The sequence below is a fragment of the Equus asinus genome, chromosome 22, assembly GCF_041296235.1.
Source record: "Equus asinus isolate D_3611 breed Donkey chromosome 22, EquAss-T2T_v2, whole genome shotgun sequence".
Taxonomy (NCBI): Eukaryota; Metazoa; Chordata; class Mammalia; order Perissodactyla; family Equidae; genus Equus; species Equus asinus.
Window position 1 is genome coordinate 31,788,667 of NC_091811.1, and position 16,259 is coordinate 31,804,925.

At 36.5% G+C, this 16,259-nt stretch overlaps 1 protein-coding gene across 4 annotated transcripts in view; it reads right to left on the bottom strand.

Annotated features, from left to right (window-relative positions):
- SLCO1A2 (solute carrier organic anion transporter family member 1A2) overlaps positions 1 to 16,259 on the bottom strand; it is a 117,859-nt gene that overhangs the window by 70,170 nt on the left and 31,430 nt on the right. Inside the window, exons 1-2 of one of the 4 annotated variants that reach the window (XM_070494221.1) lie at positions 4,735 to 4,860; positions 3,556 to 3,656 (exon numbers count right to left, since the gene is read on the bottom strand). The exons of the other annotated variants lie outside the window; for them this stretch is intronic. The gene's annotated coding sequence lies outside the window, so the exon portion shown is untranslated. Of the gene's footprint in view, positions 1 to 3,555; positions 3,657 to 4,734; positions 4,861 to 16,259 lie in introns of those variants that run through there. 4 annotated transcript variants of the gene reach the window in all.

Consider the following 16,259-nt stretch of genomic DNA (forward strand, 5'->3'; position numbering starts at 1 on the left):
TTATAGATTCCGAAGCAACCTCCCTTTGACTGGAATTTGGCCAGTTGTGAGACCCAAACTCCAACATCATCAAATACTGTATATCCTGAATTTGCAAAGATATTACCAAGGCTATCTGCTCTCCTGCACTATGAAAGAAACCTCCATGTTTTCCAAAGCACTTTATCTGGAAACCAAATGAGCTAGCAAGCCATACACACGCCATTGTGTCATTAATAGTAGGTTCATTGTATTTTGCAGTAATTGCCGATGTAAATCCACCTACATAAACTACAACGTTTCCTTTCCTTCCTTGTGGGAAGCTCTTAGTAACATGAATGATCCTAAGTTCAGACTTATTTCAAACCACAGGAAGAAAGCCACTTTTATAGCACATCTGTCAAGACTATCATTTTGAAAGATGAAGAGTGTCAAGATACAGAGGAGTTGTCATTCTTTCGGAAACTTGAATTGCAAAGAAACTGATTGTTGAAAGTGAAACAACTTTAAAGAAAACTTGCTTAAAACTTCATTGTCAATGGTACGTAAATTAGCCTAAGTTGATCTACCTGGCCAAACACAATTTCTTTTGGTACTTACAGGGCACAAAGAGTGCCCTGGGCATTGGAATGAAGGGGTACACTCAGACCATTTCATCAGCTTTTCTAACTCCACTTGCAAACAATTGTCTGTACTTCACAATTAGCATGTATCTTAGCTGATCAGGCACATTTATTGCTTCACGTGCATATGTCTCAACAATATTTAAGTTTCCCTGTGGCCCAGGACTATGGTTTTACCTTATTTTTACACTCGCAATTCCTACTTGGTGTTGAGTTTCAAATGTGTATGGCATACACACCATTAGGTAGTACAATAATGTGGATACAAGAGATCTCAACCAAATCAAATATGACTAAATGAATGACTGGTCTCACTTTACTGTAGCATGTCTTCAGACTGTCAGAATAAACAGGTATTTACGTGTATTGTCCCCCATCCTCAGGCCCAATGCTCATTGAGTTTTGTGTCAAGCCACGAATGATCAAGCCACATGAGTCTTTTGTCCCTTTATTTTTATTATCACTTCAACTAAATTATTTATTATTATTACTTTCCTTTGAGATAGTTGATTACCATAAGAAAAAAAGTAAATTCCCACTTTATTCCATAACCCAAACAAAATTCAAAAAAAGTTCTAGAAGAAAATTTTTGTGACTATTTATATGCTATGATGAAGGAAAAGGGCTTTCTAAACATAAAACTAGATGCAAAATACCTACATTGAGAAGTTAAAATTTAGAACAGCAATAAAGAAAAAAATTAAGGTTATTAATAGCAAATAAGAATCTGTGAACACCTGAACCATCTATGCATAGCCTTATATAAATAGCACTTTCCTATCAATAAGAAAGATATGCCATCAATAGAAACACAGACAAAAAATAGAAAGACATTCACAAAAGAATAAATAGAAGTTAATTACTGTATTTTTCAAAAGGTAAACTTCTAAGAAGTTTTTCAACAAATCTTCTGTAATCACTATCTTTATTTGTTCATTTCATTTCTCAACCACTTTGGCTTCCAGCCAAACTACTGCACTAAAATCCTTCATCAGGGTCTCCAGTGAACTCAGTGTTGCTAGATTTAATGTCTACTTTTTTTTTCTTTCAGTGACGAAGATTAGCCCTGAGCTAACATCCATTGCCAATCCTCCTCTTTTCCTGAGGAAGATTGGCCCTGAGCTAACAACTGTGCCCATCTTCCTATGTTTTATATGTAGGACGCCTGCCACAGCATGGCTTGATAAGTGGTGCGTAGGTCCATGCCCAGGATCCAAACCAGCAAACCCTGGGCCACCAAAGAGGAGGGCACGAACTTAACCGCTAAGCCACTGAGCTGGCCTCCTTCGATGTCTACCTTTTAGTCTTCTTTTTCTTCACCTCTTAACAATATTGGACACTGAGGAGCACTCCCCATTCCTTTTTTAAAAAAAATATTCTCTCCCCTTGGCTTCGTGACACCACATTCTGTATCATCCCTCACTCCTACCCTTACTGTACTTTGAGTCATTTATCAACCACAAGAGACCAAAGCCAGAAGACATTTTTATCACTTGAGTTTAATATCAATTCAATTTGTCCATTTATATTAATAATCATACTATCTTCCATGGATTTCCTTCCTCTTTATCTGCTCCTCCTTCGTCTCTTCAGATGCTCTTCTTCTGCCCACTCGCTAAATGCTGGCAATTTTCAAGGCTCTGTTATTGCCCTTCCCTTCTCCATGCTATCCCTGTAGAGTCTTACCTATTCCTATTGTCCCCATCATCATCTATAAAGACCCAAACATCAGACTCTTTTATCCGGTTGTCCTCTGAATGTGTCGACTTGGATATTTTGTAAACATTTCAAACATCTGTACAAAACTATCTGAACCAGCAATTTTGGAGTCATCCTAGATTCCATTCTCCCTCTCATTTCCCATATGCAATGAATTGCTGAGTCCTATTGATTTGACTCCATTTCTGCTGAATCCATTCACTTGTCCCTACTCTGTAATGGACATTCATTGTTTTGAATTTCTGGCACCCTTTCCACTTCTTTCTGTTATTAAGAGCCCACTTAGTATTTTTTAATTAATAAATTTTATTTATTTGTGTGCGTGTGTGAGGAAGATTGTCCCTGAGCTAACATCTGTGCCGACCTTCCTCTATTTTGTATATAGGATACTGCCACCGCATGGTTTGATGAGCACTGTGTATGTCCCCGCCAGGGATCTGAACCAGTGAAGCCTGGGCCACCAAAGCCCAGTGTGCGAACTTAACCACTATACCACTGGGCCAGCTCCTCTATTAGTTTTTTTAACTCATTAAAAATATGAGTCTGCCCCTTTCTGGATGCTGAAATAGTAAGATTTACATTATAAGAGCTACCTCTGGCCTTGTTTTTAGCCACATGGAAGAAGTTTTGGGTTTCCGTTGTCCCTAAGGCCCGGATAAAACTTTTACTTTTAATCTTTTGGTTACGAGTCAACAAATTCTCCCTTTTGCATAAAGCTGGTTTGGTTACTTGTGACCAAAGAGTTCTGAATAACACCTTCCTCAAGCCACCCTGTTCCACACTGCTGCTTTCCACCCTGTCTCCCCATGTGACGCCTTGTTTTCTGGTAATCCATTCCCAAAGTACGATTAGAATTATCTCTTACAACAGGAAAAATCCTATCTTTAAAATAAAGTCCTCAATCTTAACATGCCTTCCAAGGCCTTATGTGATCTGTCCCCCAGCTAACTCTCACATATCGTCTTCAATCATCCCGCTGTAGTCCATGCACAGCCATGGTATATTTTTTCAGTTCCTCAAGCATTGGCCAGTCTGGAAAGCTCTTACTTCCATGCTGTCCTACACCGCCTTCCCTTCCTAGCTCCGCTAACTGCTGCTCATTTGTAAGTGTCACTTCAGATCTGATCTAACACCCTGGCCTAAATTAAAACTGCTTTAGATATGTCCTATGTTATCACACCTTTAATTGCCATGTGTTTAATGTCGATCTAAAGTGACGTCATATCATTCACACCTTAAGCCTGCTAGACTTCAAGCTCCATCAAAGCAGGAACCCAATCTGTCTTGCTCACTTCTGAGTCATCTTCCCCTTCCCACCATGACCCAATTCAGTGCCTGGAACAGAAAAGACGCCCATTAGTCTTTGCTGAATTGAGAGTGAATTTTAAAACGCAAATGAGTTACTATTTCAAGTCATCACAGGTTTCTCTATTATAACACTCAACATTGGCAAAGATCTTTCATTCATTGATGATGAAAGCATAAATGATACAACATTACAATGACAATTTAGCAGTAGGTATCAAATCTTCAAAAATGTAAAGTCCTTGACCTGACAACTTCACTTCTAAAAAGATTGACTTAAGCAAAAATTAATTATATACAGAATAATGTACAAAGGAATATTCACCACAGCTTTGTTTCAGTAAAATACAAAAAAAAAAAAAACACTACAGAGAAAAGCAGAATGTGCAACAATAGGGGATTGTTTATTTTATACATATGAAATAGGATAAAATGTGGTGTTTAAAATTACAAGGTTATTATTGGCATGGAAAAGTATTCATAGCATGTTCTTAAACAACAAAAGGCATGTTACAAAAATGGTCTGAATTGTATGATGTCACTTTAAATCTATATGCAGACATATATGTAGATTAAAAATCAATGTTGGGAGGATATTCATCAAAATGTTATGTTTTATTTTCTCTAGGGGATGAGATTAGCTTGGTTTTTATTTCAATATTTTTGCTTACCTATATTTTCTATGTTTCTTTAATGAGCATATACAGGGTGATTGAAAATTTTTCCTCATAAAATTGCTACCTTATGATGTTCCAGACACTGTGTAAGATGTTTTATACGCGTTGTCATTTAATTATTGCATAATTGTACAAGATAACTGTTGTTATCCAGTGTTATAAAAGAGATTTTGAGAGATTAATTTGCCCAAGGTCACACAAGCTGGATTCCAACCCAAATTTGTCAGCCTCCGAAGCCATAGCTCTTAACCAGCACACTGTAAGAACAAGGTGCCTAAATGTGTATGAGGCACTCTGCTAAGAGGCATTGGGTAAATGAGAAGTTGGCAAGTAGTAGCCCTCACTTTCAAGCAGTTTAGATGCCAACAGATAAGACACATCAACAACTGCATGACATGGCAAATGTGTTCCATAACATGAGAGGCACAAACCTGGAGGTCACAAAGTTCAAGGTGTATCAGGAACAAAGAGCAAGTTGTCTTGTTTGATTAGTTCAATTTCTCAAAGTGTGGTCTGTGGACCACCTGCAACATATTCCTGGGCCAACGTCAAACCTGCTAAAGAAAAATCCCACTCAGGAGAGTTCAAATGATCTCCATGAGCATCACACATGTGGTATCTAGCATTTTTTTGAAAATATGTTACAATACTTATAAACATTACTAGCAAAATTGTAAAAGCTTGGGAAGGAACGAGTGATCACGGGAGTCTACGAAGTGCACCAACACAAAGCTTTACCATGCCCCCAAATACCTGAGGTCAGACGCACGCCATGTAAACCCATCAACATCCCCTGGGCCTTGGGGTCTTCGTTTGTACTGATTTGAAACTGGCCTTAGAAGGTTTTCTCCTGGGTTTCAAAGAAGGCTTGACAGTTAGCGATCTAAACAAAATCTTGGGACAAACTCTGAAGGACAGATTGAGAGGATTCAAGATGCCTCCCGATACCCCTATTCTTATGGAAAATGTTAGACCTCCCATTGCGTCAGCCTCTTAACTCTCACTACTTTGAAAGGTCTGCTGGGGTGTTTTGTTTTGTTTTGTCTTGCTTTTAGCACTGCACATTTTACTTTTATTTCTTCTCTTTTTTTTTTTTTTGGTAAGAACACTTAACATGAGATCTACCCTCTTAAATTTCTAAGTACACAATGCAGTATTGTTAACTATAATAAGCACAATGTTGTGCAGCAGATCTCTGGGACTTACTCATCTTGTATAACTGGAACTTTATACCCGTGGATCAGCAGCTCTTCGTTTCCCCCTCCTCCCAGTCCCTGGCAACCACCATTCTATCCTGTTTCTATAAGTTTAACTATTTTTGTACCTTGTATAAGTGAAATCATGTGGTATTTGTCATTCTGTGACTGGCTTATTTCACATAGCGTGATGGCCCCCAGGTTCATCCACGTTGTCACATATGGAGCTAGAAGACTAAAATCCCTTGGGGCTTTTAATGGCTGAAGCCTCTTAGAATTTGTCTAATTACTACCATCCACCGCCTGCTCTTTCCTCCCTTTGCATTTAAAGATAACCTTAAAAAAGGAAGGTCTGCTATTTCATTTCACAAATTAACAGGTTAGAATTTCACCTCACCAAGTACCTCAGTCAAGACCTACATCTTTCGAACTGAACTTACCTTTGGAAATGCAAAGAGAAGAAAGACCAGGAGGGGCGGATGGTAGCAAGTAGATAAAATTTTAACAGATTCAAGCAATTAAAAGCCCTAAGGGGCTTTAGTCTATTGACTCCAACTCCATAGTTAGTAAAATCCAATTAATCCTGTTCTATTTTCCCAGTAACTGGATCATTACTCTATTTCTCTGCCTTCGCCTGATTTCAATAAGGTCATCGGACTGAGAGAATCTCTAAATTGAACATTTAGGATTGAACAATAGGATCTTCCTATTAAGGATGCTACTATGGGTGAGTGTGGGTGTGTCCAAAAACACAAGTCATCATCAATGAGTCCTTCAAGGCTGCCACATATAAACACTCCTTTTTGCCTGTCATCTGTTATTTATAGAGAGAATTTTGTTGCTATGGGCCTCTGAAACTCAAAATATTTGTTCAGAATACGTAAGCGTTGACTCTTCTACCCACAGCCAAAAGCATAATGCAATAAATATTTTCAATCCATTTATGCTAAAATGTATTAAAATAAAAGTACTCTTTCCCTGTTGCTCTAACATGTTTGGTTGGTTCTTTGGTTGGTTAACCTTTTCCGTCGGGGTGGAGGAGTATGGGGGGATGTAGGCAAAAATATCTCAGTGAGCTTGGCAATTTTGTCAACCAATCAATTTACACTTAAAGTAAAACCACTAATCTTTAAAGGAATTTTTGGCATAAGCTATTAAACTTTTTAAGGATGGATGTAAAATAGCTAGATTTCAACTTTAATTACATGCAACTTCTCTGAGCGGGGCTACAACATAATCACAGGGTATTCCTCTTAAATCGTTATAAGATCTGTTTAAATAATCAGATCCTAATCAGAGTCCTTTTGACTATACACATTATCACTTCAAATTCATCTATCTAATTAGATCCAACCACAGTACTCATAACTATAAGAAATAACTATTTGGAGCCAGTTAATTTTATCACGTATCTACTTAGGTTGGAAGTTACTTATCATTAGATCAAACTGCAATAAAACTCATATATAAACAACAGGAAGTAATATTATTCTAAAGGGTTCCTAAATATAAAACAAAACAAAAAAATATAAATAATATTTCAAAGAGCTAAAGATCTTCTGAACCAAGATGAAGAGAAATATTGTGTCGAGGGAAAAAGGGTTAGTCCTAAGGCTTTTACAACACGGAAAGTTCACGGGCTCTTTCAGTACTTTCTGGATGGTGCTCAGGAGAAAAAACCAACAGTAAAATCAAAGCTTGCTTGCTTTGGTAGGAGATAAGATGTGATTGCTCTGATGGACTTGATTATGTTCTTTTTGTTCTCTCTTTTCACTTAGCTCATATTTGAAAATCTCCTGTGGACAATTTGGCTCTTCCCAGAGGATTGGTCCAATCCCAGCTTCCCATGCTGTCAGACCTAGAGGAGGGCAGGGCACGGGGCCAAGTGTGTGGCTGCAAATCTGTGTGCTGCCTCTTCAGGTAACGAAGGGACATTACTGACAAGTCAGTAGAGAGGAGAAGGCCATGCTCCATTGATCATTTTCTGCCATTTGACAATGAAAATAGAGACTCAGATGTCCCAAATTTACCTCCCCTCAAACTCTAACCTTAGTTAAAAGAATTAATTCCTTAACTTCTGCATAGCTGTTCCAGTCATGTGGCAGCTTTGGTGTGTGACATATGGAGGTTAGACTCTTCTCCTTGTCACTTTCTAACATGAATTTGAAAAGTTATATACTCTTGAAACATTCAAATGCTCATCTGTAAAAGTCAACATTTCCTACTTCACAAGGTTGTTTGAAGATTGAGTGAGATATTGTACAAAAATTTTCTAACACAATGCCTGACACAAAGCAGATTCTGAATAAACATACATTTCTAATCTCCACTTACCTCCTTCCTAGAAAACTAACCTCTCCACTACACTCAGGATCGCATTGCCTCCCAGTTCTTTGGGGACATTATGCCAACAACAATCTTTTCTCTCTCCTGTCTCACCAAACTCTCCTCTTCTGCTGGAAAATCAACGTTTATAGAACATGTTAGTAAGTGCCAGGTATTTTTCCCATTATCTTAACCTAACCCTAACCTCTCCTGAAGCTATTGGTCTGTCTTTCTCCTTCCCTGTATGATCAAACCTCTTCAATGAGGCTACAGTAGGTGAATCCATAAAAAAGAAGGTTGTCAAAGGAAACATGAATGTCTCGATATTGTGCTAAAAATTTAGAATGTATGTTCAAGTGCACATTTTCAAGAAAAAAAATGCCCATTTTTCCCATCATAGTCTTAAAAGTATCCTTGATTCTCAATATAAAATCCATTGATCTCTATCAGTAACATTTCAGAACTGTTACACTATCCCATTATATTTACTGCTGTCCTTACCACGTACTGAAAGCATCCCACCTATAGTCATCAGTAAACTTTTACTTGCTGACTTCCAATTTCAATTTTTTAGTCTTCATCCTGTGTGATTTATCTGTATCATGTGACATTCATACCAAGCTTTCCTTCTTGGAACTTTCCCTGAACTCAACTTCTGACATTACTTTTGTCTCACGGTAAGTCAAGTTTGAGCACTTTCATCTTTTTGGCTGGCTCCTATTCCTGCATATGACTCGTAAATTTTGATGTCTCCCAAGATATAGTTTGCCTTTATTCTTTTGTCCATGCTCTTTTTGGATTATATAACCCATGTCTAAAATTATCCACATCTCTAGGTCAGACCAATCCTGATATCCAAATCCATATTTCCAGATAACTAAAAAATAAATTGCTTAAAAACACACTTTAAAATTTTAAACTTCACTAGTAATCAAAAAAAATTCAAGTTAACAGAAAGATGCTACTTTCCTTTATCATATGACTCAAGGGTATTTATTTCTAAATAATATTCTATGTTGGCAAATTTAAGGATAAACAGATAGACTAATACACTTCAAAAGGAGTGCAGATTAGCACAACCTTTCTAGAGGGGAATTTGGCTCTATAGCTCAGAAGTCTTTAGAATATGAACACACAGTTCTGCTGCTGTAGAATGAAGTTGTACTCCCACTAAAAGACAGCTAGACCCTGGATAAATTAAGATGAACATATTTATTAAGGCATGGCTAAGCTCACAAGAAGGAAAGGAAACCTCAAAATGTGAGGGGGAAGGCAATGAACTGAAATCTGAGCAGTGAGCCATGAGGAAGCAGCACATGAAAGAGAGTTGCCCTGGGAACAAATAGAACAAATACTGATAGAAGTCCTGAGATCTTGAAGTCCTAAGCTTTGTATCTGTCTCAAGATCGGGGAGCTAATGTGGGTCTCCTCTAATACCCTGGACCCTCCATAGAAGGTGATCTCAAATGTTGGTAAATTCTGGATAGTGACAGACACAACCATGTCCTCTCTAAGGGAATATCCCCAATATGGGTTGTTAGGATTCCCACAGACTGAGTTCAAGAACATATGATCTTATGAACACAAATCAAGCCATCACAACCGAGAGTTGTCAGAAACAAAAATAGCAATTAAATTTCCAAGGAAATTCATATGCTGAAATTATCAGATACACAGTATTAACTGACCATGTACAAGATGATTAAAGACGTAAAACATGGATTATTTTTAAATTGACCAAGAAGTATTGAGAACTAAAACAACTTAATCTTTGATATTAAAAACTCATTGAATAGGTAACAGCATATCAGATACAGGTAAAAGAGATAATTAGTGAACTGGAAAAGAGATTTGGGGAAATTACTCAGAAGTAGTATGGAAGGCACAAAATTGAGAGGCTGTGTAACGTAGTAGATAAGAGAAAGCATTCAGGAACCAGACTAAATTTGGATCCCAGCTCTACCACTACTCCCTCTGTGACCTTGGGTGTGTTACTATCCTCTCTGTACCTCGGTTCCATCATTATTAAAAAATGAGGATTTGTATAAGGATTAAATGAGATAATATACATAAAATGCTTGGGGCAAAGTATCATAATATTAAGCATTATAGAATGAATGTTACTATTAATATGACAAAACTAAGCCCAAACATATCTATTATATCAAGAAATACATGGGCTTAATTTACCTACTAAAAGGAAGAGTTTTTCAGATAACTTACAAAACAAATCCCAACTTTATGCTGTGTGTAAGAGACACACGAAATACAAAGTTATTCAGAAAGAATAAAATAAAAGAATAGGCAATTACATGCATAGTCGATACGAAAAAGAAAAGAGAAAGAAAGAAAAAGCAGGAGTTATGATCATAATATCCGACGAGGTAGAATTCAGAGCAAAAAGCATTGGAGAAGATAGAAAGGTACTTTAGAGGTACTAAAGGGAACAATTCACAGTGAAGATATAAGTGTTACACGTTTCCATGCACCCAGTGAGTGAGGCAATTTCATAAAGCAGAAAATGCAGGAGATGCAAAGGTAAATAGGTAGAAACACTCAAGTAGTAGGATTTTCATTCTCCTCTCAGTCCAAACATAGCAAGAAGAAAAGGGAAAAAAAAACAGATTTGAAGGCTTAAATAACATTTCCAATAACGTTAATGACATGGACATATGTATATTGAATTTTTGTACCCGAATTAGAAAATATGGCTTTTTTTCAAGTGCTTATAGAACGCTTACTAAAATTGATCATGTATTAGGTCAGGAAAAATTTAATAAAGTCAAAGTGGAAATAATAAAGAAAACATTGTTTAACCACAAAACAATGAAAGAAACTCCTACCCTGAGAAAGGTTTTAAAACAAACCTATTGAGTTATAGGAGGGAATTTAAAACAAACAAAAATCATAGAATTTCTAAAAAATAACTGTTATGGGTTGAATTGTATCCCCCAAAATTCATATGTTGAACTTCTAACAGTACCTCACAATGTAACCATGTTTGCAAACAGCATCATTGAAGATCTAATTAGTTAAGATGAAGTAGTACTGAGGGAGTTTGGGACCCTAATACGATATGGTGTCTTAATAAAAAGGGGAAATTTGGACAAAGGGACACGCACACAGAGAGAACGCCACGTGGAAATGAGGACCGTGATAGGAGTCTGAAACATTTTCTTTTACCCTTATATTTTAGATAGTTTGCTAGGTTCAGGATTCTTGGTCGACGATTTTTTCTTGGAGAACTGAACAGATGCTTCTATAAGCCAAGGAACACCAAAGATTGCCAGCAAACCACCAAAAGCTGGGGAGAGGCATGGAACAGCCCTCAGAATGAACCAATCCTGCCGACATCTTGTCTCAGACTTTCAGACTCTAGAACAGGGAGTCAATGAATTTCTGTTGTTTAAATCAGTCAGTTTGTGGTAGTTTTTTCCAACACGATCAAAACATCATTGTAATTTTCTGTTTAGTTGCCCAAATCCCCAACTAGAGTATACTTAGGGGTTTAGTACCCAGTGGATGCTCCACATATATTCAAAGAATAATTCAAACATTAAAGGAGAGTAAATTAAATTTTCCTTACAGTCTCTTCTAAGTCAGAGATTATCATTCATTTTTGTGTGTGCTTTTTTTGTTTGATTGGGGGGACTTAGGCCTTTCAAAAGCACCTAATCCACATGTTTTAGGTAACGGGATCTTAGAAGTCCTTAAAAATGCATCATTTTTCAAAATATTAAAACAATATAGAAAGAACACATGTTCTTTGTTAGGATTGTTTCTTGAGAAACTCTTAAAATATGAAGATGCAAACCATTAAATGCTGAACTCCCCACAAAAGCATAAAAGTAGAATGAAGTTCTAAGAGGGAAGGAATTGCTGACACTCCCCTGGACTTCAGTGGGCGGGGTGGGGGGTCGGCTCCTTTCTCTTCAAAATATTACTCACAGGTTTTGAATCTGTCAAGAGTAGTTGTAAAGAGGGTGTTGGAAAGGCATTTTTCACTTTAGGGACTTAAACATTCTGGTGCTACGTTTTAAAGGATGATAGGGAAGAATGACTATTTGTGGTGAAAACAATGGCAGTTCTAGACGGTTTTCCTGCAAAGTGATTCTGTGATACAAAGACGTGAAACTGTGTGTTGGAGAAGTCACCCAGGTTGCTAATTTGTAGCTTTTTGCATAGAAAATAATCCTGCTTAACTCTTCATGGTGGAGTAGAATAGAAAAACTATTATTTGATACCAAGTCGCACAGATGTAAAAACACAATTTTCCCCTCTGAAAATATTAGAACCATGCTATGTGTGGCAATCCATTAACAAGATATTTTTAAAACTATGTAGCAACATAAAAAATGCTTACAGAAAAGTCAGCCACAACCTAGTACTCCAACACAAAAACTATTACTATTTCTATGTGTTCTATTTTATATGCAAATATTTTGTATGTGGACAATTTTATATCTTGTATTTTCTTTATCACTAGTTCACATTTTCCAACTTTTGATTTATTTCTAAAATTTTATAATCAAAAATTAACTCTAAAGTATGAAGTCTATGAATAGGAAATGAACAATATTGAAAAATTTTAAAAGAAAGTAAAAAGCAAATCTTGTTGGAACAGAATCCCAAATACCTACCAAAGCGACAGGATACTTCCCGAAGGAATTAACATGTAACATTACACTTCACTTAACCATGGCAATATTAAAATGGCAGTAAAGAAATAAAAAGTGTGTGAATAGAGAGGGACAAAGAGAATGAGAAAAAAAACAATTACAGGCTGAAGATAGCCATGCATATTTGGAAGACAGAAAAAAAGACTGAGGAGAGGTAATGACTTACTTTTCAGTCTCCACAACGCTAAGAGCACATTAACAAGAAGGAAGCCGAATTGCTCCACAGTGCCTGTAAAAGTCTAGGGAGTTTTAGACCCCAGATAATTCAGAAGCAAGGGCTGATAAGACTTAGAGCTTAGGATTTTTATACATGTATAGTCCTATATAAACTTTAAGAGAAACCTGCCTGTACTTCCCTCCAAGCATCTGGGTAACCATCTTCCCTTACTCCAACAGCAATTTAATATCTGGACAAGTGAAACCAGATAGATCCTGGATCTGTGGAAACCAATTGCCACAAAGGGAAGAACTGAAACACCAAATTAAAAACAGGAAAAACTGGTTACATTCTAATCCTTCTTGATTCTAAACTCGACTTACTGTCAACCATGAATGTTCACTCCTTGAGGAAAATATCAGAGAATTTTTCTTTGGAAAGACTGAAGCCACAAGAGAAAAAAGACCACAAATTGAGAGTCTCTCAAGTCAATGACCTAGGTCCTACCCCCTAACCTTACAGTGAAACCCACCAGTTGGCAAGCCGTGTCCACACATGGAGCCTCCAGTCAGCTTTGTAGCATCTCACTGATAGAAATTACTGGACTTCCTAGCGCTCTCCTACATATTTAAGCAAGAAGGAAGAACAACATTTGTCAACCCAAAGACTTGTGTATAATATTTGTAGCAGGTTTAATTGTAATAGCCTCAAAGTGGAAACTACCCAAAAGTCCATTAATAGGTGAATGGCTAAACACATTTTGGTATAGTCACACAACGAACTACTCCCCAGCAATAAAAAGGAAAGAACTATTGATCTAGAACGCAGGTAAATCACAAAATCATTATCCTGAATGAAAAGACACCAAAGAGTGCATTCTATATGATTCCATTTATATAAAATTCTAGAAAATACAAACAAACCTACAGCAACAAAAAGCACTTCGGTGGTTGCCCGAGGAGGGGGTAAGGGAGCGGGAGATGGGGAGTAGCAAGGGAGAAATTACAACAATGCAAAATGAAACTTTTTGGAAGATGGACATTTCTATTACCTTGGTTGTGCTGATGGTTTCAGGGCTGTATACATACGTGAAAAACAATCAGATTGTCTACTTTAAATATGTGCAGTTTATTTCATTTCAATAGTACCTTAATAAAATTGTAACACAACCACAATGTAAAAATAAATAAATGGATTGCTAAGGATCATCAGATACTTAAAGAAGCTCCAACAAGAAATACAAAGGCCAAAACAAACAAAAATGAACCTGAAGGAATAGAGACAACAAAGGAGAGAGAATTTTAAAAAGAAAGAGAAAGCTTTATAGTATTCTCTCAGATAAGGACAGATATTGCATCCATGAGGCAAAACCAGGATGCTACAAAGAGGACAATCAGAAAGCAGAGATCTTAAAAGTTAAAAATACCTGATTGTCAAAGTTAATTTTTTAATGGAAGAGTTAATAGATTAAGTTTAAGATATTTCCAAGAAAAAAAACTTAAAGACATGGAAAACCAGTGAGGACAAAAATAAATATAAGATTAATCTAATTCTCAAAGGCCTTTTGCAAAGGAAAGCAGAGAAAATGGAGGGGAGAAAATTATCAAGAAGTAATGCACAAACATTTCCTGAACTAAAGGACACAAGTTTATATATTAAAAGGCATATTGTTTCCAGCTCAACAAATGAAAAAAACTCACAACAAAACACATCAGCATGAAATCTCATACATCAGGAATAAAGAAAAGATCCCAAGGGCTCCAAAGAGAGATTTTTAAAAGTCATACACAATGCATCAGAAATTGTTTTTCTTTACTGCTGCACTAGTGGTTAGAATGCAATGAAGTAATGTCTTTATAATTATGAAAAAAAATTATTAGTTTACAACTATATATCTAGATACATTTTTAACCAAGTATGAGATTAAAATAAAGATATTTTCAAAAATAAACATCTCAATCTTTCATGTCCCCATTCTCAGACAGCTACTGCAAGATATGTTCCATCAAAATAAGAGTGTAAATCAAGGAAGCTAAAACAAGACATTCAAAACAGAAGAGTGGTGAGAGTATTTCTCAGGATGACAGTGAAAGGAGGGAACAGCTTGCAGCAATCCCAGAAAGAAACCAGTCCAGAAAGGAGTAGGAGGACAGAGGCTGTAGGAGAAAGACCTCAGTGGGACTAGGCAGAGAGAAGGGAAATTGGAAATCAAACTGAAATATTACCATATGAAGAGTGATTTTACTATTCTTTGAGATGATTTGCAAATCTAAAACTAAATAATTAAAATAATGAGGCAAATGTTAACTAGAAGAAAGGAAATATAATTATAGCATACTACTTGGTTCTGTAGTGAACAAAGTTAATGTAGTCATAAAAATATGCACACTCACCAGAAAGCAATGAAGCTAGTGAAGTGCTGAGGTAATGTCAAAGGGCACAGAAGCCACCTCGAAGAGATGCTTGTTGGTACAACCTGGGATAATTCTTTATGAGCTTTGTTTTCAGCTTTATGGAAGTAATTGACAAAATTGTTAGACATGTAAAGTGTACAACATGATGATTTGATCTACATATACATCGTGAAAAGATTTCTACCATCAAGTTAATTAATACATCCATCACCTCACATAATAACTTTCTCTTTTTTGGGGGGGAGCGGAAGATCACATAAGTTCTACTATCTGAGCAAATTTCAATTATATAATACAACGTTATCAACTATAGTCATCATGTTTTACATTAGATCCTCAGACCTTATTCATCGAAAGTTCGTACCCTATTATCAACCTCTCCCTATTTCCCCTACACTCCAGCCCCTGGCAACCACCATTCTACTTTGTTTCTATATATTTGATTTTTTTTTTAGATTTCACATATAAATGATTTCATGCAGTATTTGTCTTTCTCTTCCTGGCTTATTTCACTGAGCATAATGCCCTCCAGCTTCATCCATGTTGTTGCAAATGGCAGGATTTCCCTATTTTTTAAGGCCAAATAATACTTCATTGTATATCTATATCACATTTTCTTGATCCATTCATCCATCAACAGACACTTATGTTGCTTCCATACCTTGGCTATTGTGAATAATGCTACAATAGACAGGAGAGTACAGATATCTCTTCAAGGTAATGATTTTGTTTCCCTTGGATATACGCCCAGAAGTGGAATTGCTGGGTCATATGGTAGTTCTATTTAATTTCTTGAGGTACTTCCATACTATTCCATAGTGGATGTATCAATTTACATTCCCACCAACAGTGTACAAGGCTTCCATTATGGGAGTTGAACACCAAAAAGACAAAGGAGATCAGAACACACATATGCTGAAACACATGGGTTCACAATGAGACCAAAAAAAAGAACTCTTTGGTCATTTCTGAGGATCTAGGGAATCAGTTCATTACCGTATTCTGAAAGCTGGTAAATGAGGGAAAAAAAATAAAGCATATATCTTGCCTTTCCTTTAAAATTGTACCTCAAGTTAACAAAATGGTTAATGAGGTGTGTTCTTCTTTATTGAAGAATTTCACTAACAAATGTAGAAGGAATGATAGAATTAGACTATTACTATCGTGCAACCTGTACTAAAACAG